The 26,800-nt window shown below is 43.5% G+C and overlaps 1 protein-coding gene and 1 long non-coding RNA gene across 2 annotated transcripts in view; both read right to left on the bottom strand.

The window, feature by feature from the left end:
• The window catches only part of LOC306964332 (uncharacterized protein), a gene marked incomplete at its 3' end in the record, with an annotated part of 391,619 nt that extends 365,029 nt beyond the window's left edge, over positions 1–26,590 (bottom strand). The window contains exon 1 of the mRNA XM_079558323.1: positions 26,506–26,590. The remainder of the gene's footprint in view (positions 1–26,505) is intronic.
• Positions 855–21,994, bottom strand: LOC306964246. Its single transcript, XR_013792965.1, has 3 exons — positions 21,835–21,994; positions 976–1,017; positions 855–945 (listed from the first exon to the last, which is right to left on the bottom strand). It is a non-coding gene; the product is annotated as an uncharacterized lncRNA (long non-coding RNA).
• Positions 26,591–26,800: the final 210 nt, after the last annotated feature.

The following is a 26,800-nucleotide window of genomic DNA, read 5'->3' as shown; positions in this document are numbered from 1 at the left end:
CGGACAGACTGTGCAGCTGAAAGGCCTCTCTCCTGTGTGAGTTCTCACGTGTCTTACTAAGTGTGGTTTAGTGATGAATCTCTTAGTGCATACAGAGCAAACGTACGGCCTTTCACCCGTGTGAGTTCTCACGTGTAAATCTCGGCTTGTTTTTCTGGTGAATGTTTTCTTACATGTAGAGCAGCTGTAAGGTCTGTCTCCTGTGTGAGTTTTCAGGTGTAAATCTCGGCTTGCTTTTCTGGTGAATGTTTTCTTACATGTAGAGCAGCTGTAAGGTCTGTCTCCTGTGTGAGTTTTCATATGTTTTCTGAGACAGCCCTTGTTGTTAAAAGCTCTCTGACAAATTGGACAACTAAACGTTTTCTCTCCTGTGTGTTGTCTCATGTGAGATTTCAGATAAGCCTGAACGGTAAACACTGCCGGACAAACTGTACAGCTGTAAGGTCTGTCTCCTGTGTGAATTCTCATATGTACTCTGAGATAACTACCCTGTTTAAATGCTTTCTCACATACTGCACAACTGAAAGGTCTCTCTCCTGTGTGAATTCTCATATGTGCTCTGAGATTACCATCCTGTTTAAATGCTTTCTCACATACTGTACAGCTGAAAGGTCTCTCTCCTGTGTGAATCCTCGTGTGTCTTATTAACTGTTGTTTAGTGGTCAGTCTCTTCTTACAGACACTGCACTCATGTTTCTTCCTCACAGCGGCTCCAGTCTCTGCGTCCGTCTTCATGTTCTTTTCCGCGGGTCGTAGAGGGGGGAGTGAAGACGAGTCTGTGGTGGGAGTGTTGAGATTTCCTTCTTCCTTGAACTCTTGCTTTGTTTCTGGACCGCTGAAGGGTTCTGCTGAATGTTTCTCACTGACGTCACAAAGTGAAAGCACGTTGGTGATGATGATGTTCTTTGGTGACGTCTCAGTGAACTGTGGGAGCTGCTCTTCCTCCTGTTTGACGCTCTGTTCCTCTGGTTCCACTGGTTCCACTGGTTCCTCTGGTTCCTCTGGTTCCTCTGGTCCCTCTGGTTCCTCTTTAATCTGTGGAGTCTCGGGGATTTCCTGCTTCAGACTGGGCTCTGGACTCCACTGGGTCTGGACGTCTGCAGGAGACGACGAGAAACATTAATGACAAACATATTTCTAACTGTCAAACTGCCCATTTAAGGCCTGAAATCTCTCACATATAATGAAATATTTCTTAACATTAACATGTCCATGAATTGTGTCCATTTTGTGTCGGTTTCCTCCGGGTGCTACGGTTTCTCCGACCACTAAAACATGTACAATAGGCCTGTGTGAGAGAATGAATGATTTGTGCTTCTGTCAGTCTCCCCCAGGGGAAACTGAAGCTAGAAAGGAGTCTGGAGTGAATGTATAAACTCTCTGTGGCCACGTCTGTGAAAGGCTGACAGATTTTTGGAAAATGCATCGGGACAGACTGTGCACCTGAAAGGTTTCTCTCCTGCATGTGCTTTTCTATGAGAAGCTAAAGAAGATGCCTGAGCAACGGTTTTCTGGCATAGTGAACAGCTGTATGGCCTCTCTCCTGAGTGTCGTCTTATGTGTGACTTTAAGTGACTGTGTTGGGTAAAAGTCTTGTTGCAGACTGTACAGCTGTAAGGTCTTTCTCTCATATGTGCATCTAGAATATATTTCCGTGCAAAGGTTTTCTTGCATGTTGTGCAGCTGTAAGGTTTCTCTCCTGTGTGTGTCACTATGTGAACTTAAATGACTGTTGTGGGCAAACACTACATTACAAACAGAACAGCTGTAAGGTCTCTCACCTGTGTGAACTCTATTGTGTGTTACTAAAACACGTTGAGTCTCAAATCTCTTGTCACAAACAGAGCACTGGTGCTTCCCCTCAGCTCCTGTCATGTCTCCACTGTGGACACTGGTCTCTGGAGCAGACTTGTATTTGGGGAACTGACCTGGAAAGCTGGGTGATTCCCAGTGGTCGTCATTGTCAGTGTCAGACGAGTGCTCAGTGTGTCCCTCGGTCTCTGAGCTCATGTCCTCTCCCTGCGTTTCCTCTCGGTGCTCAGTTGGTCTTTGTTGAAGCAGTGAGGACTCTTCAGTCTTCACACAGACAGCACTGGACTCTGGGACCGGCCTGAAAACATGATTTAAATATGATTAGCTTTAAACTCTGCTGTCAGTTTGTGTGAGTGAAATGTGTGACATGGAGCCTACGCTGGCAGCTGCTCTTCCTCCCGCTTCACACTCTGTTCCTCCGGCTCTTCTCGCGGAGTCTCTGTGATTTCCTGGTTCAGCTCGGGGCCAGGACTCTGTGGTTTCTGGACATTCACTCTGACCAGCTGGACCCTCGGGCTCAGAACCTGGTCCAGGAGCCGCTGTTTCCTCTGGTTCTCCCGTTTGGAGCGACACAGCTCCTCCTCATACTCCGCTATCGTCCTCTCCACCAGCTCACAGATCTCCTCAGCCGCCGCAGCCAGACGCTCACTCACCAGAGCTCTCAGCGTTTGGGCACCAGACATTTTACAAAGTCACAAACCGGTGGAGGCGACTTCAGCCTAAAACAGAGACGACAGAGAAAACAATGAGGCTCAGCTCGAACCACATGTGACCATCATCTGTGAGAGATTAGAACTTCATCAGACTGAGAGCAACAAGAAGAACTCCTTATGGGACATGTGTTTGTTGGAGTCTGAATTTTAAGCGTTTTGAGGAACTTGGGAAAATAGCATTGATGATGAGGCTACGTTCAGACTGTGGCTGAAACGACCCCATTCAGATGATGCTTCATGTGCTCCTGTATCTGATCTATTCACGACTTTTTCATTTTAAACTCTTGATTCCCCCAAAAGAGGACGTGGCTCAGCAAGAGTTCCCGGATGTTGCACCCATAACGGTACAGACTGAACACATTCGTTTACAGTTTCAAAGTAAATGAATGACAGTAAACGTCGCCAGTGACATAGATGAGACCTCCCTAGTTTAGTCTCAATGTTGTTCTTGTTTAGTCTTTTAACAAGTTTCACATTATAATGTCGCTGCTTTTGTAGAAACTCATGTCCGGCGGTTGTTTTGCTAAATGCTAACCTCGCGTTAGCCGTTAGCATCACACTAGCGCCGACACCGAGCGAAATAAAAGGTTGAACTTACTCTAGAGTGTGTTATTAGCTCGTTCTGTTTAGTCCAGACAATAAAAAGTCAAACACAACAAACGACATGTTGAAATGTGTCAAAAAGCCTCATAAAGAATGAATGAAACGTCACCCGTGTAATATCCCCGGAGTCAAACACGTTACGCACACGTTGTGACCCGATATGAAGGTCTGCCCGATTTGGCCAAATGTTCAAAGTGCGCATGCCCCGAACACGGTCAAATGCGGCAACCGTACGTGGAGAAACGTGGGCTGCGTCTGAAACCATCACATTATCGCCTCTAAGCTCTAACACTAGCAACGAACTCCTTAGCCTTTCATGGGGTCGACTGTTAGATCTGTGCAGTTAGGGAACTAGAGCTTCAGCAGCATTTTGAACAATCCGTCCGTCCTTACACAGGGGAAGGGGAAGTGACATCACCAACAGCTGCTTTTCTTCTTCTTTAAAGTTATTGGTGGAGTGAGGCCAAACAAAAGCGCATGTCGCCCCCTAGTGTCCAGTGTCAACAACAACATAGTAGGAGAAATAAAATCCAAACGATCCAAACATTTCCCTTTAGTCTTATTTTATGTCCACAGCTGTTTCTTAAAGCTACAGCAGCAAATGATCCATGTGGCTTAAGTTTCTACTGAAAAAATGTGCTGTTTTCCACTCGTCACCTTAAAATAATAAACAAGTATAAACCTCGTGTACTATTTCCTGTTGTCTTTACCTTCCGTCGTAACAACACACTTCACTGCATGTTCAGGAAGGTCAGGAAGTCAACGATACTGCACTATCAGCTAATAACACATACCAGAGATATAGATGACCAGGATTCAGGAGATTAAGTCAAGAAGATTTATTTCCCTAACAAGTCATCTAATACAGAGCTCTGCTTCCCTGGTCCCTGACACTTGAATCTACCAGCCATCCGCCGCACCGGAGTAGACTGAGTGCGATAGGGAAGTCAGAGTATTCATAATATTCATGAGCCTAGGCTACGTGTGGTTGTTTCCATTGGTTGGTAATTTTGTAGCTCCTCCCTCATAACCATTTTATGACATGACTCCGCCATTCCATTCTCGGGGGCGACGTGGCAGTTTGTAAGTCGCTGGGTGCACCTATCTCATTTTCCCACACTGTGGCCTTGATGTTTGGGCACTTCGCACACACACTTATCTTTGGTATTTTCCACTGGACCTTGACTGTAACAGAGAACTCAAAAACACTTTGCATACATTGTAATATAATACGCTAAAGAGCCATATAAACGAAAAGCTCGCAAATAAATTTTATAATTCTTCACTACTAAATGAAAACAAAAGCATTTAACCCGTTTCCTGAGTTTACTCTTTAACACTGACATGTGACTGAGCTGTGGGGACGACAACATGGATTTATCACTTTTATAAAGTTTGGCTTGTGCAAAATCTAATTTTTTTATTGTTATTATTTTTATTATTAAATGTGCTCCTGTCAATCAACAGTGGTTGCGCATGAATCACTGGAGGGTGGGGGCGAGTGGGGTGGGGGGTTTGGCGCAGTGGCTTATGGGATGGCACATAGCTCCTAATCACCGGTTAGTTAGCATCAGAGGTACCTATGCTAAAGTGGCTATGATAGTTAGCATCAGAGGTCCCTATGCTAAAGTGGCTATGATAGTTAGCACCAGAGTTCCCTATGCTAAAGTGGCTATGATAGTTAGCATCAGAGGTCCCTATGCTAAAGTGGCTATGATAGTTAGCACCAGAGTTCCCTATGCTAAAGTGGCTATGATAGTTAGCATCAGAGGTCCCTATGCTAAAGTGGCTATGATAGTTAGCATCAGAGGTAGCTATGCTAAAGTGGCTATGATAGTTAGCATCAGAGGTCCCTATGCTAAAGTGGCTATGATAGTTAGCATCAGAGGTCCCTATGCTAAAGTGGCCATGATAGTTAGCATCAGAGGTCCCTATGCTAAAGTGGCTATGATAGTTAGCACCAGAGGTCCCTATGCTAAAGTGGCTATGATAGTTAGCACCAGAGGTCCCTATGCTAAAGTGGCTATGATAGTTAGCACCAGAGTTCCCTTTTTTAAAGTGGCTATGATAGTTAGCATCAGAGGTCCCTATGCTAAAGGGGCTATGATAGTTAGCACCAGAGGTCCCTATGCTAACGTGGCTATGATTGTTAGCATCAGAGGTCCCTATGCTAAAGTGGCTATGATAGTTAGCATCAGAGGTCTCTATGCTAAAGTGGCTATGATAGTTAGCATCAGAGGTCCCTATGCTAAAGTGGCTATGATTGTTAGCATCAGAGGTCCCTATGCTAAAGTGGCTATGATAGTTAGCATCAGAGGTACCTATGCTAAAGTGGCTATGATAGTTAGCATCAGAGGTCCCTATGCTAAAGTGGCTATGATAGTTAGCATCAAGGCTCTTTTTCCTAACTCCTTCCTAACTGACAGACCAATTCGGAAGCATCTTGTCATGGCGGACGCTGACGCACATCCAGTTTGGCGTAAGAGCTCTTACCAATCTGCTCGTTTCGGACACAGCAAGAGACTCAGAGACCCAGAGACTCAGAGACTCAGAGACTCAGAGACCCAGAGACCCAGAGCTGAAGTGGAAACACAGACATAGGAGAAACAGAAGAAACATAAAACTAAAGCAAAAGATTCAACTTTCAAATGCCCTAAAGGGAAAAACACTAAAGGATTCTTTTAAATGTCCAGGTTTGTGTCTCTTAAACTTTGACCTGGAAACACTTGTTCAGTGAAGTTAGATTCACACACAGCGGTGGGAGGAGAACTCATTTTAATTACTTGAGTAAAAGTACTGATATGAGCTACACGTTTACTTAAGAAGGAAAAATCTCAGATTATAAAAAGTATGCACTTGCAAAGGTGCTTTAGAAGTAAAAGGTATTTCAAAACATTAAAAAAAGTATTCCAGGACTAAACCAGGTGTAAAATGAGTCTAAACCAAGACCACACCAGGGCTCAACGAGGACTAAACCAAGACTAAACCAGGACTTAACTATGGATAAACTGAGTGAGAGAACGTGTTTAAATCAGTTCACTTTAACTTTGACTCCAGATCACAAACCTGCTCTGAAATATAATGAAGTAAAAGTAAGAAGTAGTCATCATTAAAAGGTACTCAAGTAAAGTAAAAGTACCTCAAATGTGTACTTTTTACTTCATTACTGACATATGATCCTCCAGGGATTGTGCCAGAAACTCTTCAGGTTAAACTGTGTCTCTTAACATTTAAACTTTCACAATAACAGGTTTAACTTTTCACTGATTAATGTTTCTCCATAAATGTTTTTGGGAAGTTTTATTTTTCTCTCATTGCTGCGACAATTATCTGACTGTAGTCGCTCCTACAAACTTTACAGCCTTGGACTGAACAATGAGGTGATATAAGGTTTTCCAGAAAACTTAATCTGATTTATTGAGTTTTGAATTAAAGGTTTAGCGGAGTGTGAAATATTGTTGATGTTTACTGGGTCTACACTAGTCTGGCCTAAGTCTTCGGTCAGAAAGACTGCAGCAGATCCAAAGGGTTGAGTTTGTCTTTAATAATGTCCACAATGAATGTACAGTACAGATGAGTAGTAGCTGGGTGTGTCAAGACAGGTGCAATATATATAAAGTCTGTTGGCGTGTGAGTGTGTGTGTGTTAGTGTGTGGTTACCTATAAAAGAACAAAATAAATGCAATTAGAATGTGTTACCCATTAAACAATGTCAAATAAACTTATTATAATATAACATGGGCAATTAACATATCAAAATGTTATTTAACTGCATTTATATAAGCACACGAATATAATTGATGAAATGTGTCTGTTGTTGCGTTGTAAATCCGCAAGAGGGCGCCAAAGGGCTGCGCAATGCTGATAAGGGATTTATGACTCGGCTCTCGTGTGTAATGGCGGACAGAGTGAGGCAAAACAATTGAACTTAGCAAAAGTACAAGTATATATATGAAGTTGCCTCTATACATGCTATTGCACACACAGAACGAGTAGCAACAATTGTAAATACAGTCAGCATACTTACAGATTCATAAACGCCGTCTCACTCCTACCGCTCCCTCTGCGAACACCTGAGGCAGCAGTGCGCATGTCATTGGGAGGCAGCAGTGACGTGAGGAGCTCAGCTGTTCCTTAAAGGTACAGCGCGTTAGAGCAGGGAAATTTGCACACGGAGGATGTTCTATTTCGGCTTGTTGCACAATGTGGCTACGCTAGTTCCTCTGAGCTGAAGCTGTGGGCGCTAGCACTTCCTGTCTGTATTCATTTCCATTAAGATTAGCTCAGACCAGTGAGTTTCTGGTAGAAATATTTCCATAGAGGAGACGTTTATGTTTGTAAGGATCAGTGATTGATCATTTTTGTCACTTTTTTGTCATTTTTTCGTCACATTTTTTATTTTTTTCATTTTTTTGTCAAATTTTTATCACATTTTTTTTCAATTTTTTGTCATTTTTTTGTCACATTTTGTCATTTTTTTGTCATTTTTTGGTCACATTTTGTCATTTTTTTTGTCATGTTTTGTCACATTTTTGTCATTTTTCTTCAATTTTTTGTCAATTTCTTGTGACATTTTTGTGACATTTTTGCCACTTTTCCATCATTGTTTCCGTCGAGAAAATGTGCTCGGTTCAGGTGGAAGTTAAGCGGTTAATGCATTACACAACTTGAAATAGTGCCTTTATATATATTCTTTTATAGCATGTTAGCCTTTAGCTTCAAGACAAACTATCAATCCTTCATGATCACAGGCGTCTCCGATCTGAACTTGTTCATCATGATTTGAACACAGCAAATGATCATCTACCGGGAACTCACCGCCCACAACATAATCTTTAGAAAATATGATTATTATTCCAGGAAAAGAAAACAGACAGGAAGTCCAGGCGCTCACACCTTCAGGTCAGAGGAACTAGCATAGCCACACTGTGCAACAAGCGGTGATATGCCTACGTAAGGCCGCCATGCGTGCTCGCCCCTTGTTCATTTCTGCGCATGAGCACTTTCAGGCCTATGTGAGTTACGCTGTTAGCCGTTCATTGCTGCTGCAGAAGCACAGAGTCGTTTGAAAATGGCAGAGGGTCAAGAGAAAAAGTGTCTTCGAAGTGTATGAGAAGAAGAGAAAGGCTTTAGAAAAGAGAAACAAGACCAGAGTGTTTTTGGGAGATTCTTCCTCCTCAGAGGCAGGTAGAGCGTTGCGCATGCGCATTTTTTTAAAAGTGGAGAGGGCGGTTCTTTCCTAAAATTCGGGAAAATCCTCCTGTATACCTTTAAAAAAAACAAGGCGAAATTTCAATGTCCCCCCCCCCCCCCCCCCCCCCCACAAATAAACCGCCTATTTCACATTTGCACGAGTACAACAAAACTTTGTGAAGAAGCTGTACTTATTATAGTAGTTTTATCATCAGTACTTTTTACTTTTACTTCAGTAATATTGTAATAACTGTGAGTCACTGTTAAAGTTACAAAAGCTTCACGTCGACTTTAAACATCTGTAGTTTGTGTTTCGTTGGAAACATTTGGATTTTCACTTTGTTACAAGTTTTGTTTCTCATCGTTTATTCACGACTGAAACATTTCTTCAAACAGTTACTCAGAGAAAGTACTTTTTACTTTTACTTGTATATTTGGGCGTCTCCTCCTCGTCTGGTTAAAGTTCTTCATCATCTGTGTCTCTGTTTAAACGTGATTCTCAAAACAAAGACCTGAGGATTGTTGATGTTGATTCTGACCGTTTTGGGCCGTTTGGGGGCTGTGTGGGGGCCAGGTTTGGGGGGTCGTTGGGGGGCCGGGCTCAGGCTTCCTCTGGTCTTTAATCACTCGGGAGGGAAAGGTGTGAACGATCGGTGATACTGTCCCAGAGTCTGAGGGACACGTCCACACACATCCCACACCAGCCCTGACGAGGTCCCGCCCAGACTCAAACAAACACATTCACTGGCATTTACAAAACAGGCACCAGGGAAGTTTATTTTATGTAATATTATAGTTTCAAAAAAAAAAATGGCCGTAAATATAACCTACTTTGTTTGGTCCTTTTTTTGTTTCTGATGTTGGTCATTTTGTTGGGTTTTAATCCCAGACTATCACTAAATCCAGTCACTAACACGGGTGATTTTTATAAAGATAATCCACCCGATAAAAAGAATCAAAACATGACGATACACGACACATGTGAGTCTTTTATATTAAACTGTGTCATGTCTGATAAAAAGAAAGAAAAGCCTCATGAGACGACCAGAGAAAAACTATCCAAAATCTGGGAACAAAAAATGTAAAGTTGTTTTTTTGGTCCAGCCGTTCCTGGATGTGTGAGACGTCTCTGGTGAAGCTCAGTGTCCTTCAGGAGAGAGAAGCTAAATATAAATAACTCTGTGTTTCTCACTTACTGTGAGGCCGGAGACACAAATACACTGACCGTCTCCGACCTTCATCACTATGGAAACATGAGGCTGTAGGAGAAACACCCAGAACATCAGAGACGTCCAAGACAGAGACCCAGGACACTCAGATAAACTCAGATCAGGAACATCACACACATGGATCTGCTCTAGTGTTTAGGGTTAAAACAGATCAAGAGTTTAGGCCGATTTCTTTTTAAAGTGCATTTGACACATTAGACACACTTTCTGCTAAAACAAACACGATTATGTTCAAGATTTTTCTAAAGATTGTTTCCAGTTTTCTTTAGTTTGGCCCTTTTTGTAAACAAGGTGAATCTGTTGCCGTGCCGACCATGTGATGTCAGTGGGAAATGAGTCAAAGGCTCTGAACTTTACCTTTATCTACGTGTCTCTGTCAGGAGCTTCAAAAGTCACATAAAAATAACTTTTCTTCATTCAAATCGCTGCTTCATTGAAATAAAATGAGAATTATGGAACTGATGTTTAGGTTTTGGGCCAGTTTGGTCCAAAACAACAAACTGATCTTTACAAAAAACATGTTTAACTTTTGTATTTATAGATTTGTTTTGGAGCTTTTTAATTTAAGGCTCATTTCTCTCACATGGATGAGTCAGTGTCTCCACTTTAGGAGCTACAGACTCCAAACTTCACAGCCTTGTTCAGGTTTTTTAATGTCTGACTTATAGCTGGATTTATTGAGTTTTGCTTTATATAACTGGACCTTTAGCCTCTGTTATAAACTCAGACATTTGAAGGTAAAGGAAATATAACTGTTACAAACATGTGAAGAAAGGGCCGGGTCTTCACCTGCCCAGTGTCTCCCTGATAACACATGATGAAAGGCGAGTATCGAGGATCTTTTGTCTTCGATGGAGCTGCTCTCCCATTGGCTGTGTCCGTCCCACATGCCCCGCCCCCAGCCTGATCTAGCGCGCGCCCCGAGGACAAATCTCTCACTTTTCCGCAGCAGCGACAGAGTTTCAACACAAACCTCCGCTCCTGCTCAGACCCGCTCAGACCCGCTCTGACCCGCTGAGACCCGCTCTGCTCCTGCTCAGACCCGCTCAGACCCGCTCTGCTCCTGCTCAGACCCGCTCAGACCCGCTCTGCTCCTGCTCAGACCCGCTCAGACCCGCTCTGCTCCTGCTCAGACCCGCTCAGACCCGCTCAGACCCGCTCTGGTCCTGCTCAGACCCGCTCAGACCCGCTCAGATCCGCTCCTGCTCAGACCCGCAGAGACCCGCCGCGTCCACGGAGGATTCGTACCGGACTTTGAGCCTCCACAGCCGGGACACGGGCCGAGGATCCCGCGCACCGGTAAGTCCAAATGCGCCTGATTTAAAGAGAAAAGATCAGCTGCTTAGTGACGTAGCGCCTCACGTGCGTTTATGTCTGATATTTGAGATATTTGAGAAATTTGAGATATTTGTGATATTTGAGATATTTGTGATATTTGAGATATTTGAGATATTTGAGATATTTGAGATATTTGAGAAATTTGAGAAATTTGAGATATTTGTGATATTTGAGATATTTGAGATATTTGAGATATTTGAGATATTTGAGAAATTTGAGATATTTGTGATATTTGAGATATTTGAGATATTTGAGATATTTGTGATATTTGAGATATTTGAGAAATTTGAGATATTTGAGATATTTGAGATATTTGAGATATTTGAGAAATTTGAGAAATTTGAGATATTTGAGATATTTGAGAAATTTGAGATATTTGTGATATTTGAGATATTTGTGATATTTGAGATATTTGAGATATTTGAGATATTTGTGATATTTGAGATATTTGAGATATTTGAGATATTTGTGATATTTGAGAAATTTGAGATATTTGTGATATTTGAGATATTTGTGATATTTGAGATATTTGAGATATTTGTGATATTTGAGATATTTGAGATATTTGTGATATTTGAGATATTTGAGATATTTGAGATATTTGAGATATTTGTGATATTTGAGATATTTGACGCAGAATGCAGAGTCTTTGTGCTGATTCATTTTTTTATCTGCGACTGAAAAACACATGAGCGGTGGTTTCAAAGTGGGCTCCGCGGCCCTGTCCCGTCCCTGCTGAGCAGCTGTTGTACATGTTGGCCTCTCACTTTTCCCTCCTCAGATCCTTGTTAATGTGGTAGCAGAGGCGATTTGCAGGCTGCATTTGAATGTAGATGGTCTTTATTGTTTCGAGGCGCTGATTGAGTTTGTGCCTCTTAGTTTTGTGAATGTGATGTTTGTGTTTGGGGGAAAGGTCATCAGGGATAATTAGATGATCTAAATAAACGTCTCCACGGAGGCGGATCACGTGACCAGCTTTGTTCTGGATAAGCTGTTGTTTATGGGACACTTGGTTTTGGCTGTAAGTGATAAAACAGGTGGATCAGAGTTTCTTGTTCAGTTTGAGTCACGTTTGTAATATTATATAATCTATTTTAAAGTGAAGAGCTGTAACTGGAGTGACCTGGACACAGATACTCAGTGAGACTAACCTGTGTTAGACACGTGTCTCACCTGCACTGGATCATCTCTGCTCTTTAGTTTCATTTGTTTGGAATAATACATGATTGTCATTGATATAGAATCTAACATCCACATAATGAGTTATAAACATGTGTACAATTGCAAATGAAGGCAACATGTAAAAGAAAGTCCCCGTCCCTCTCTAATACGTGTTTCCACAACCGTGTGTTAATTGATATAATGCAGTTTGCCTGTTTCTGTTTTAAATCCTGTCATTTACATCATACTTCCACAAAGACATTTTTTAACCTCTAAACCCCCGCCTTCACTGTGGAGCGGGTCAGACTGTTTTTAATGCAGGCTAGCTGATACCATAGACATGCGCTAGCCTTGCATTAGCCTAGCCCCACGAAACTCTTCAAATATAAGAACTGCATGAAATACAAAAAAATATCTCCAGATATCAGCAACACTCTGGATAACTAGGAAATGAGGCCTTTGTCAAAAATCCTGAAACATCCCTTTAACAAAGCAAAGATACCAAATTTAGTACAACATGTGTCATATTAAGTCATTTTGAGTGGCATATTTGATAATGACAGTAGATTTTCATGGTTTATTCTCTGACTCTGCTGCAAGATGAGGTGGAAAAGTATGTGTTTGTAAATCTGTTTCTTTCTCTTCAGTGAGGACTCGAAGGCCTTCACAGATCTGCGTTTGAGAGGATGGAACTATAGACAACAACACAGAAGGTAAAGGGATTTCTAAATTGGTTCATCTACTCCTTCAGATCAGTATCCAAATCACATGAAACTAAATCAATCCTTTTGTTTTTACAGAAGTCAAGAGACTGGACAAGGGGACGACTCCTGAAAACTCTTCAAATCTACGGGATCCTCTCCTTAGACTATAATCTCTGTCGAGATTCATTTTTTGTGAACATTTTAATCAGTGCAAAGTTGTAGAAAGCACAGGGCCACAATGACGGGGTAAAATCACTACTCACCGACCACTATACGAGTTAAATCAATTGCTGCCAGTTGTCGAATCGTAAAATGGGCAAGGAAAGCTCCATCTCTGAAGGTCAATGTGGATCTTTGATGATGCAAAGCGTGTTGCCAGCTCGTGACTTTTCGTTCCAACAAGAACATCCTTCATCCACGTCTCCGGCGAACCAGGATCCTCCTCCAGATATGCGAGATAAGGCGGTGCAAACCTCTCAGTTTTTCAAAGTTGAGGCTGAAGAAATGCCCATCGAACCACCGCAGCCAGATGTGCGAGAAATTGCAGTTCAAACCTGTCGACCTGTCAAAGAGGAGGATGAAGAGATGTCCTGTGAACCACCGAGAAAAAGAATCAAGTCAGAGCCAATAAATGATTCAACTGAATTTGATGGTCCGATTATACAAGTCGAAGAAATTCCCAAACTTTCAGCTGTTAAAGAAGAGACAGAAGATTCCTTTCCTATTTCGGCCTGTCAGTACAGTGGACACCGAAATACATCTGTCAAAGAAGAAGAAAGTCCAGACAGAAGTTCGCTTGCAGCCTGTTCTCAGCTGGTGTCTTCCATCATCCAGGGAGTGCTAGTAATTCGGAAACAAAGGGGAGAAAAGAGGCGAATCAGAGCAGAAAGTGAGGATATGGCCATTGATCCAGACACAGACGACGAGCAGGACATAGAGGATCAGCTTCCACGCTTAAACCAAAGCTTCAATCAATTGTTGCCAGTCGTTGAAGAAAATTTGGATGAATTTGTGAAACAAGAACAAGAGGAAGTGTCTGTAGAAGCTGCGCCACAAGATGATCAAGCAGTGTCTGAGCTGATGGATTCGCTCTCCCAGCTTGCACCAGTTCTACAGAAACAGAACGAGGAAGTGAGACCAATAAAGGAGGAAAGTGTGGAAGCTTCTCAACTCGTCAAAGCAGAGGATGAGGAAATGTCTATTGATCCAGTCGCTGACGATGAAGGAGAAGCATCGCAGATTGAACCAGAGAATGAGGCGATCACATCTCACATCGTCAAAGCAGAGGATGAAGAAATATCCATTGATCAAGTAATGCATGAACAGAACGCAAACAGAACTTACTGCTTACGTGAAGTGTTCTCAAGACTCGTCGGCGCTGTTACCCACTTGCAGCAAATAAAACAGCACAGAAGGGAGCGAAGGAGGAGAATCGAGCAAGAAAATGTGCGAAGTGAGGCTGAGGAAGTGACTATGGAACTGAACCAAGATGTCCGCCAAATGAGAAATGAGAGGCCAGTGCTTGTTCTGTCAGAAACTCCAAATCCTCCACATGAACTCTCCAGCAACTTCCTGACAAATGCTGGCGATGGCTCTCAACAAAATGATGACGGCCCTGAGAATGAGGGGCAGATGTCTCCGTTTGTCGAAGCAGAGGCTGAAGAAGGGTTCATTGAACAAATCATGCATGACTGTTTGCGTGAATCTTGTCAAGACAGGAGACGAGAACGTTTGCAAACCGAGGCTGAGGAAACGTCTATTGAACCAAACCAAGATGTCCGCCAAATGAGAAACGAGAGGCCAGTGCTTGTTTTGTCAGAAAATACTGCGCAAACTTCTCAAGCCATCCAGCAAGGAACTCCAAATCCTCCAAACGTGCAATATGGACAAAATGAAAGCGATGACTCTGAACAACTTGACCAATTTTTTACGCCGGAACAAAATAATGACAGGTCTGTAGAATGAGTGGCAAATGACTCCGTTTGACAGGTCCCTTGAACCCCTTGTGAATGACCATTTGGATCGTTTGCGTGAGTCACGTAATCGTTTATTGTCGAACGTTGAGAAGCTAATGCAAGCATTGAGGTTGCGCCAACAACAAAATGAAGACGGGAGGCGAGAACGTTTGCAAACAGAGGCCGCCGAAACATCCAACAAACAAAATCAAAATGTCCAACAGCTTAACAGTCAACTCTCTGTCCGAGAAGAGGGCAAGGACCCAACCCCAGTTTTGCCAGAAAATGCTCATCCAGCTTCTCAGTCCATTACAGAACGTCCACATTCTTCCACTGAACCAATGACACAACATGGCCGTCGTGAACTCTCAAACAGAACAGATGAAATGAGTGAATCCAAAGAGGAATCCAACAAAGAAGCACAAGATGGCGGCAATTACCTTCCAAATGACCATGGTGAAATCTTGAGCCGGAGCATCAAAAGTGAAATGTGTGAATCCGAAGAATCTGAGGATGAAGTGCAAAATGGCGGCCAAGACATGACAAATGGCAGACGTGAACTCCCAAACCAGACTGACACAAATAAAACAAGTCAAACTGAAGAACAATCCAAGGATGAAACACAAGATGGAGGCCAAGACAATGACCAACGTGAGCTCTTGAACCAGAACGTCACAATGAGTGAATCCGAAGAAGAGTCCGAGGATGAAATGCAGGTTGGTGACCATGACATTCCAAGTGAACCTTTGACCAGACCGTCCACAATGAAATGAGTGAATCAGAAGAAAGAGACCAAAGTCAAAACGACAGCTTTTCTGTAACGGCAGCAAAAGAACCACAGATCTGCTGCTCTTCGACGGCTACTCCGACGGTGATAAAGTCATTTGGGAGTTCATCGACTGCAAAGAAAATGGCTGCCCTGTTTGCTTCCCCGGCGCTGACAACAGGGGGCGCAGGAGGTGGTGCAAAGACAGATTAGCAAGACTTGAATCCTTTTCCGATGCAGCCAACATTAGACTCGTCGTGATACGAGAACACGCTTGGAACGAGATTAAGACATCGGAAGCAGCAGTTAGCGCCTTGAAGAATTACAAGCCTCCGCAGCCTCTAGCGCTACACGAATTATCCTTCGCCAGTATGAACGGAGTCGCCAAACTGCAGCACGCCGCAGCGTCCGATGAGAGAATCATGTTTGCTGAGGTTGACTCCCTGTTTCCGTACGTCATGGCCAACAACCCCTACCCCACTGGACATCCTCGGCTGTTCTTTGAGAAATTCGTCCCCCCGCAGAGCTACTTCGGATTGATCAAAGCGGTTGTCTCCCCTCCTAAAGACTTGCTGTTTCCAGTTTTACCGTACAAAAGCGCCAGTGGGAAGACGGTGTTCACGCTTTGCCGAACCTGCGCTGATTCGAACCAACAGACCCCCTGCAATCACACAAGGAAGGAAAGGGCGATCACCGGAGTGTGGGTGACCCCGGAGTTCAACAAAGCCTTGGAAATGGGCTACGAGTTGAGACATATCGTTGAAGTTTGGCATTTTAAGGAAAAAAGCAGCACGCTTTTTGAAGATTTCGTCAGTGATTTTGCCAAAGGAAAGCAGGAGAGTTCTGGTTCCGCTAGAAAACATATCTACAAAAGCTCTCTTGACGAATTCTGGCGAGGCTTTGGCGACAGAAGCGTGGAACTACAGAACCAAACCGTGAGCAAGGACGCAGATTTCTCGAAGCTGGTGTTTTCCGATGAACGTAAAGTAGAGTCCTTTAAGATACTCGGCGACAAAACCGCGCTCGTTCAGCTGATGCCAAACCAAAACGCCAAGCCAGCCCTGAAGAACACAGACAACGTGTTAGCGACCGTCTTCACCTTCAGCTAGCAGGCGACGCCATCCGGGAGTTCGCGTCAGTCGGTCCGAAGAGCTACGCCTACCGGACGGAAACAAAAAAGGTCGTGCTGAACGTGAAAGGCATAACACGGACTCTGGAGAACTGTGAGGACGTTAACCTCAGCGTCGCGACGAGTGACGGAAACAGGAGAGAAACGATTAAAACGGTTTACGAACAAAGACGAATCCTGCCGAGCGGGAACACGGTGCCTTTTGGACACTGTTAAGACTCGACTCACACTTTAGACGAGGCACTAAATCAGACTCATTTCTGACCTGAAAGGACTTAAGCAAGTTTTATTTATTAAGGACCCGAATGGTTCTAAGTTACAGGTTGATTTTTGACCAATATCTACCTCTTAAAATGTAGAATTTCGAGAAACTACTTTTTAAACGTTCTATTTATGAGGGAAATTTTAGTGGTCAGTTTTCTCTTTTTGATTTTGTATAAAGAGCTAGTGTTATTTTAATCCTTGATGAAATGCTCATGTGTAACTTGCCTGTTGAATGTTTGTAATATGAACATCTTTGTGGCATTATGTTGGAAAAGTTTGAACTGGATCATATTTTGTTTGAAAATACACAATTTTATAAAATCATTCACAGGTTTGTTTCTTTCATTGACACTTTTCACTAGACTCAATATTTAATATTCTCTCTCAGTGTTTTGAAGTCCTCCTGAATCGAGTGCCTTTTCTTTACCCAAATCTAAACTCTACTCGACAGGAGAGCGACAGTGCAACGCCTCATTTGAAAGCTAAGGCCTACAAATCAGATCCTAACGCGCTTTTGTAGTTTTTTTTCCGTAGTTTTTTTTCTTTTTCAACATTTTTTGGTTTCTTCTTTGTCGCTCTCCAGACACTTTTTTGTTGTATTATATTGTTGCATTTTCATTGCTATATTGAAGTTTTTTCAAAGAAGCTTTTAGATTTGGGTAAAGTCAAACTGGAGAAAATGCTCTTGGTTCAGGTGAGGGTTCAGAGGTTACATATCATTTGGGAAATTATTACAACAGGTTCATTATGCACTTTCTTAGTGACAAAATCAAAGTTAATGTAGGTGTTTGTTTGACCTTCCAGCGGCTGAACGAGTGATTTTCCTCTTAATCCCCGCCTTTACTGAGCTCATTTCCTCCAGTTCAGCTTTACCCAAATCGTAAAGTTTCTTGAGTGGAGTTTACAGACTATAGGAGTGTAACGCCTCATTTGAAAGCTAAGACCAACTAAACCCATAGTATCTTTTATGTCACTCATAGCAGCTTTGTTACTTTGAGCTTTTCTGGATGCTCTGTTTACATATCCAGAGGCGGCAGTACTCTGTTACATTTACTCAAGTACATTGTCCAAATTGTACGTCTTAGAGTAGTTTTATCAAACGGTACTTTTTACTACTTGAGTAAAAATATAAAGAAGTATATTTTTCTTACTTGAATGAGAAATGTTGTACTTTTTCCAGGTCCCAGGAGTGTATGTTTAAGCGGCAAAAGCTTATTTTTGATCAATAAAACTGATGTCGATCGTCCGGGTGCTCCTTGTTCTTTAGAGTTATTTACTTTTTGTCGGGGGCGGATCTACAAAACAATCTCGGGGTGGCGAGCAGGTCAGGTATAATGTCAGGGATGGAAACACATTATAGATTGTTGAATGTTTACAGCGGGGTACGCAACTTTTGCTTTATTGCAAGACATTTTTTTGTCTATAATACAAGTAGGGGGTTTCTAACTCAGGTAAATTTTGTAAAAAAAATCAAAAAATCATCATCTTGGAGTCACTGGGTTCACTCCTTATTTAGCTATACAGTTGTTATAATAAAAAAAAATGTCCGAAAAGGAGTTGGTAAAAGTACAAGTTATATGTTCTAGCGCTTCTTATGTTTGTTTTCTTATGTTTATATCTGCAGCGTTACATCTGTTCCCTGTTGCGACATAATATTCTAATCAGGACACAATATGAAGGTTCTTAATCCCCACTTTATCAGAGTGCATTTTCTCCAGTTCGGCTTTACCCAAACCGTAAACCTCCTCACAGTCTGTGGGTGAAGGGAAACTTTTTAAAGGGAGTTTTTTATATTCTGTCGTGCCTTAGCAGAGTTGAAAGACAGGTGTAGTGTTTGTGTGGGTGCCGGGACATGCCGGAATTGAGGGAAATGAAGTTGCGGATAAGCTGGCAGAGGAGTCACTGGGGAGGGCCTCAGTGGACTTTGCCGCTGGGGAAGCAGGAGTGTTATAGTGTCTGTAATGAGGACCTAAGTGATCAGTGGCAAAGAGAGTGGGGCGCAGAGAGGCGAGGGGGGCATTACTTTTCCTGTCAGCCGTCTGTGTCAGAGCCGGGTCGGCCAACTGTGCTCTCGCGGCGTGTCTGTTCAGGACTGTGTGAGTGTGGAAGTGTGGGAAGTGTGGGTCATGTAACGCCGTCTTGTAATAAATATGATGAGGAGAGGCGGCAGATGTGTGGTCGGCTTTCTGACTTGGGGTTTTCTGTTTTTTCGGTAAAGACTATTTTTTCTGTGAGAGAGAAGCAGGTGGAGGAAGCCATTCTTCTGTTCCTTCGCCGCACTGGCCTTTTGATGAGAATGTAGGTTAGTGTTTTGGATTCTGACGGTGGGGGGCAGCATTGCGCATTCCCGCGCGTCGCCCGCCGGAAGCAAGTAGAAGAAGAAGAAGAAGTCACTTCCCTTACCCCTGTTAAAGGACGGACGGATTGTTCAAAATGCAGCTGAAGCTCTAGTTCACTAACTGCACAGATCTAACAGTCGACCCCATGAAAGGTTAAGGAGTTAGTTGCCAGTGTTAGAGCTTAGAGGCGACAATGTGATGGTTTCAGACGCAGCCATTGTGTTTTATGGACTTGTAGGTATGTGGAGATTTTCTAAAATGGAGTTGCCATTTTGTCCCCAATATCTGTGACCGGGTTTTGCCCTGATCATTGTTAGAGCGGGACGGCAAATGGCCTGTTTGGCTGAAATTAGACGGTCATTCCCACAGTAAGTCACTCGTCACGTCGTCAGGATAATTGTCTTCAGTCTCGTGTAGAAACGGAGAGAATCGTGTCTTCATTTACTCCCACAGCAGCAAATTCAAAATGTCAAGAATGTAATAAACACCTTTCAAACACTGTGGACACTGTGGAGAAGGAGCTGGACACTGTGGAGAAGGAGGTGGACACTGTGGAGGAGGTGGACACTGTGGAGAAGGAGGCGGACACTGTGGAGAAGGAGCTGGACACTGTGGAGAAGGAGGTGGACACTGTGGAGAAGGAGGTGGACACTGTGGAGGAGGTGGACACTGTGGAGAAGGAGGTGGACACTGTGGAGAAGGAGGTGGACACTGTGGAGGAGGTGGACACTGTGGAGAAGGAGGTGGACACTGTGGAGAAGGAGCTGGACACTGTGGAGAAGGAGGTGGACACTGTGGAGAAGGAGCTGGACATGAAGAGGGTCTTGTTGTCGTTTGCTGCTCAAAGTTTTGAGATCTTTCCAACACCATTCAGTTACTCAGCTCCACTTCTGTTGCTCGTTTTTCCCACTTTCTGTCCACGATCATTAGTTTTGTTGACTCTGCACTGACACAACTGAAAACAGCCTCATTAAACCAAACTCCAATGTTTAAATGAACTAAAGGAGCTAAAATATAACACGTTTTAACACGTGCAACCAATGGAAATATGTTAAATCAATGTCAGATACAGATGCCCAGAGCAGCAGGCGCCCTCTGCTGGAGGAACCCGGTGTTGCATCTTACTGTAGATCATAATAAACCTTCTATAGGCCACACAGAAAGAGCATTTTCACTCAGAGTTTTAATGTTGAACTGTTTTAAAGCATAAACCACAATAATATTCATGAAGATCAAGCTCGAAGTTTTATCTCACATTTGGTTTAATGTTTGTCTTGAATGTAATAATATGTGACTCTGGTTTGGAATCGGTTCAAAGGCTTGGTCAGAACTTCCCTCAGACACAGCTCAGATCCTCTCCTCACTGTCACCATGTTCACACTTTATTACAGAATCTGCTTTATTATGATGATGATTCAGCTCTTTAGTCTAATCTGTGAGTGAGTCTGTCTCTGTGAGCTTCACGTCTCTGAGCTTTGTTAAAGGAAAGTCACGTTTCCAGGTTCAAGAGGCAGAAAAAACAAAGGAAGAAAATAATTCACACATGAAATTGAACAGAAATGTTTTTTTAATGAACAATTTGAATGAAAAACAAACAGGAAGCTGGAACCAACTCTGTGGCAAAGGTTTTTAAAACAAAGAAGAACTGCACTTATCAGGCTCTATTTCTTACACTGAGTTAAACCCCTTTGTGTCTCGTCAGGGCTTTGAGTCTCTCCGTTTGTGAGATTTCACGTGGGCGTTCAGATGTCCTCTTTGGATAAACGTTCTCGGACAGACTGTGCAGCTGAAAGGCCTCTCTCCTGTGTGAGTTCCCATGTGTCCTTTGAGAGTCCTGCTTTCGTTAAACTTTTTCTGACAAACTGAACAACTGAACGGTCTCTCTCCAGTGTGAGTTCTCATGTGTAACACTAAGTTTGGTTTAGAGGTGAATCTCTTATTACAGTGAGAGCAAACGTTTGGTTTTTCACCCGTGTGAGTTCTCATGTGCATTACAAAGTGTGGTTTAGTGATGAATCTCTTAGTGCATACAGAGCAAACATACGGCCTTTCACCCGTGTGAGTTCTCAGGTGTAAATCTCGGCTTGCTTTTCTGGTGAATGTTTTCTTACATGTAGAGCAGCTGTAAGGTCTGTCTCCTGTGTGAGTTTTCATATGTGCTCTGAGATTACTATCCGTTTTAAATGCTTTCTCACATACTGTACACCGGAAAGGTCTCTCTCCTGTGTGAGTTCTCCTGTGTCTTTCTAAGTGTTCTTTAGTGGGGAATCTCTTCTTACAGACACTGCACTCATGTTTCTTCCTTCGCTCTGCTCCAGTCTCTGCCGTGAGTCCGTCCCTCACAGCTGGACTGGTGTCTTGCATCTGGACTTGGTGGGCGTCGTCTCCATCAGCCTCTGTCTCCGTCTGTGCGGCTGAAGCGCTGGCTGGAGGTTCCCAGTCTTCATCATCGTCACAGTCAGAGTCAGAGGAGTTGACCGTTTCTCCGTCCGTCTCCGTGTTCTTCTCCGCGGGTCGTAGAGGGGGGAGTTTCTCACTGATGTCACAAAGTGAAAACGCGCTGGTGATGATGATGTTCTTTGGTGGAGTCTCAGTGAACTGTGGGAGCTGCTCTTCCTCCTGTTTGACGCTCTGTTCCTCTGGTTCCTCTGGTTCCTCTGGTTCCTCTGGTTCCTCTGGTTCCTCTGGTTCCTCTGGTTCCTCTGGTTCCTCTTTAATCTGTGGAGTCTCGGGGATTTCCTGCTTCAGACTGGGCTCTGGACTCCACTGGGTCTGGACGTCTGCAGGAGACGACGAGAAACATTAATGACAAACATATTTCTAAACATTAACAAGTCCATGTTTTCTGCTCCATTTATATGAACTTCCTTTTGCTCAGGTAAGAACTAAGGACTAAAGACCTGGGTTAGAAGCTGCCTGTGAGCACATGCCTCCAAACCGTCACATGACAAAGAAACAAAGAAACGTCAAAGGCTGAAAAGATCTCGTGAGCAGAGCACGAAGGACAAGTAGAGACTGAAGCTCTTCCATGAACTTTCATTCTTACGCGGCGCTTCCAGTGCTGACCACGTTCTGCCCCCAGAGTCTCAAACCTCCTCCCCTGACGCCCAGAAAGGCAAGTCAGAGGGAGAGCTCCACTTGTATACAAGAGGAGCTACAGGAAACAACAAAAGGGACTAACGAGGAGATGGTGATAGACTGTGGAGGGAGCTGTGCAGGAGGAAGAGGAAGGACGAGGTGGAGCTGACCAGTGCAGGACACCACGCTCTGAGACGGGGACAAGCCCAACGGGCACCGTTTCAGATGATCAGAGGAGACAGAGGGCAGCTACAGTTTCTCCATCCTCCAAGGTCATGCGGGTGGAGTGGCTGAAGGACAACGAGATCATCGACCCGGCCGAGGACAGGAACTTCTACATCACCGTGGACACAACCTGATCATCAAGCAGGCGCGTCTGTCCGACACGGCCAACTACACCTGTGTGGCCAAGAACATCGTGGCCAAGCGCAAGAGCTCCACCGCCGTGGTCATCGTCTACGGATTTCCCATCAACCAGTGCTCCTCCTGTGACCAAAACAGTGAAGATGGCGGCCCCGACACAACGATCTTTCACCAAAGAAAAAAAAAAGAGTGGAAAAAGAGTGGTGCACTGAATGGGTGCTGCTGCCGGATGCTCTCTCATCGAATGCAATTTCTCCATCTGTGATATCAATAAAGTATCATCTTATCTTATAATATACTTAAAGAGGGGGTATTATGCTTTTTTCAGCCACATAGCACCAGTCTATATCACACTACAATGATGACCAAACCTTCTGTTGGTCTGTAAATGCAGTAAATTAGAATAACTGCCTTGTATAAAATTGCTCTTTCAAAATGGCCGTAGCAAATGACTTGAAATAGGCCCCTGTCTCTTAAAGACGCTCCCTGACCCTTTCCGACACGCCCCCTCCACAGTCTGTGGCATCACAACAGTCCGCTCGTTGTCTCCACAGCATTGAAACTACGATCAGTGCATTTTAATTTTTATTGTTGGAAAGGAGCTACTGTTTATCACTTTGTGAACAATGGCCACACAGGATATTATTTGGAGACGAACCTTCCAGTGGCGGCTGGTCCATTATGGGCGGTGGGGCGCCGCCCCTCCTATCAATTATGCAAATAAAATAAAAAGTTTTAAGCTTAGCAAAATCCTAACTTTCTTATATACAGGTCTTTTATACACTGGCATGAGGGGGAGCGGAGGTGAAGGAGCGTGTCATTTTGTCTGCCTGGTTCATCTTGTGCTGTAGCCGCTGTAACAGCGTCATAAATGTGTAGTTTTGTGCTTGGGGCGGCGGGGAACAGCGCCCCAAGCATCTAACCAATGGCGCTCTACTATGGTATAAAAACGTCACTGTATATCATTAATTCAACCAATCAGAGACGCGCAATAATAACTCTCCGATGGGCGCTGAGGCCAAGCGCCCATTGGGGATTTAACAGGTGAAAGACGAGGAAGCTCTACTGTAAACAAACGCGAGCTCGTTGTTGGAGCAGCTCTGAGCTCACGGACGATCGGAGGAAAAACTTCTCATTTGAGAGACCGGAGAAGCTTTGTGTTGTTTCCTGAGAGGAGGTGAAAGGATTTAGTCAAACTAATGGACTTGGGACAACTTTCTTCACTCAGAAGTCACGTCTGAACGGACTTTCCTGGAGGTAGCATGACGATGCTAACTAGCTCGTCTGCTTTAGCTGCTGCTTGTTTATCTCACACTTTGGAACAACCCTCGCTGACTTGGACAGACAGTTCTGTCCCAGGACGTGGACGTTTGATGGAGAGAAGATTCAGGACCGTGAGGAGGAGCTACGACAGGAGAGGGGAACGTCATTCATTCACTGAGGGAAACAGAGGTGGAGCTCCAGGTGCTACAGGAGGAGGAGGAGGAGGAGGAGGAGGAGGACTCTCTTCACAACGTGAGCTGCACATTATTTCTGAGCGGATCATTTGTCTGACGGTTTATACAGGTTTAAACCTGTGGCTCTGAGGCTCATAATGAAACCACAGCAGGTCTGGGACTAAAACTGTACATGAAATCAAAGAGGAAACACCTCCTGCCTTTGTTCTGGTTCTGTTGGTTCAAAACACAAATCAGTGGTGCACAACACACATATGTATAGTGATTATCATTACGCTTTAGTCAGAAATGATTTATTTTTTAGTTGAATAAAACTAAACAATACGTTTTGAATATATTCTACATAAAATAATAATATTAAATGCCCCAAAGATAACTTTCTTTTTTAAGTTAAAAACAATGTTTATAAGTATCTTCTAAAATATAATTGAAGGTAGGTCGAGGCAACAGCCCCCCCTGGTTTTCACATCACCAGCCGCCACTGGAACCTTCCACACCGGACGCTTGGAAGGGGCTCTTGCCTGAAAAATAACTGCTGTTTGGAGGCTTCTCTTTGCATCTGCCATGCCCTATGGATCTCTAACTATACCCCCATGGACGACACCAGGATCTGCAGGAGCCCATACCATTCAAAGACGGACATTATCTGTGCAGGTGGACAATGGTTTTTCGAGGTTACCCCGTTAGCTTGTTATAATCGACTACAGCTCATTGTTGATGAAAAGTCTGTAATAAACCACAAATGTGTAAAGCCAGGCTCATTGTGTGATCATCGTAAAGGCTGCTTCAAGTAGTTGCTGCTTTGTTGACGTTATTTGTGCCTAATATGCTGCCTGTTTTCAATGAATGTTGTGAAGGTGAAGGTTGTTAGCCTGTCGCGGCTAATAGTGCCTTAGCTCCTGGAGAAACCACTCGGCTACGACTCACTGCAGATGAAATGTGAGCAATAAACTACGAAATCAACAAGTCTGGCTCCGTGTGTGATCATTGTTAAACGGTTCTTTATGTGTGTCGTGGTTTTATTGACTTTATGTGTGCATATTTCTCGTTTTCACGTGATGACTCGAGGTTTAGCTTAGCATTAGCTTTCTCCGGAGGCTCTGTGCATCATCAAGGCCCAGCGCAGAACCAGACACTGAAATAAGTGTTCTTGTCACCGGTTTTAATCCTGGGTGTTTCGGTAACAGAAACACTGATGTGTGTCTTTGTAAAAGTCTGCTGTGGCTCCGGTTCACAACACATGAAGCTAATCCTCCATGATGACTCTGTTTACATCTTAGGGCTAGACACTGCGGGGAGGGGGTTCTGCTGAGGAGCAGTGGTTGGTTACTCGGCTGGTGACGAAAGGTCGGAGGCGTATCCTGGAGGTCGAGGCGTTCCCTGAAGGAATCAGGCGTTTTATCCCTAAAATGGCCGCCATCAGAGTTTTTCCAGACTACTCGAAAATATGTGAATGTGCTAAGGCCACACTTCAGGCATGTTTTTAATGTGGGAATGACTTAATAACATGATGTAAAGCTTGAAAAAAATCGATTTTGCATAATACCCCCCCTTTAACGAGCGCATGGCCTGCACTTTATTTATTTTTTCATTTTGCTGCTTTGATGCTTTATTATAAAGCAGCTTTGAAAGCATTGTCAATTTCAGTCTAAGGTTATAAATACTGTCAAATAACGATCATTATATTTCATTTCAAAACCTACTTATTATTTTTTAGATTGCACTGGCACCGTGATGCACCAAACCACGAGACCTGCACCGTGAACCGAACCGTGAGAGCTGAACCCCTAATATTTATCCAGAAATATTCCACTGTCTCTTGAATTCTATTCCCTGAGTTTAGTGAACATATTGTGGTTGTAGTAAATAAGACAAGAGTACGGCTGCATCAAACACTCCAATTACAGTTTGTTTGAAATTGTTTTTAGCATTCATTATTTTAAACATCTGTAGTGGCCATAGTTTTTGGACTGGGTTGAGAACCACTGGTTTACTTAGTGCGGGTCTACAGCTGTACTGAGTGACGGGTTATAGGGACTAACTCATAATCTCAGATTATCAAATGTGGAGACTGGCATTTTACTAGAACATAAACTTTATCATTTCAATACTGTATAAATGACACAATAAGAGAAACTCATTTTAAAATCCTCCATAAATATTTTCCGAGTCACTAATCTCCACATTTACAGACACCGACTCCAAATGCAGATGAAAATATGACCCACCTGTTCTTCACATGGTCCAGAACTAATGCTTTCTGGAAACAAGTTGAAACTTATCACAAAAACGATCCACTAGTAAATCGTTTAATATGGAAAATATCAAATCCACAAAGCAACATTTTCCCAGTAAAAAAAAAACAATATTTAAATCGAAATAAAGAACTACATGGACTCACCTCTGGAACATGTACGAGGACCAGGCTGACCAGCTGCTCCTTGTCGCGGGCCCAGAGCCTCCAGGAGCCGCTGGTTCCTCTGGTTCTCCTCTTTGGAGCGACACAGCTCCTCCTCATACTCCGCTATGGTCCTCTCCAGCAGCTCACAGATCTCCTCCGCGGCCGCGCTCAGCCGCTCCGTCACCAGAGCTCTCAGAGTCCGGCTCCTCTTGGACATGTTTACGAGCCGCTGTTAGCACTGAGCTAACGACAGGAACCATAGAAATAAAGGCTACATGTCTCGTGCGCGCTGCTG

Source organism: Gobius niger, assembly GCF_951799975.1.
Source record: "Gobius niger genome assembly, chromosome: 6".
Lineage (NCBI taxonomy): Eukaryota > Metazoa > Chordata > Actinopteri > Gobiiformes > Gobiidae > Gobius > Gobius niger.
Note: the sequence above shows the minus strand (reverse complement) of the source record. Positions and strands in the feature narration are given on the sequence as shown.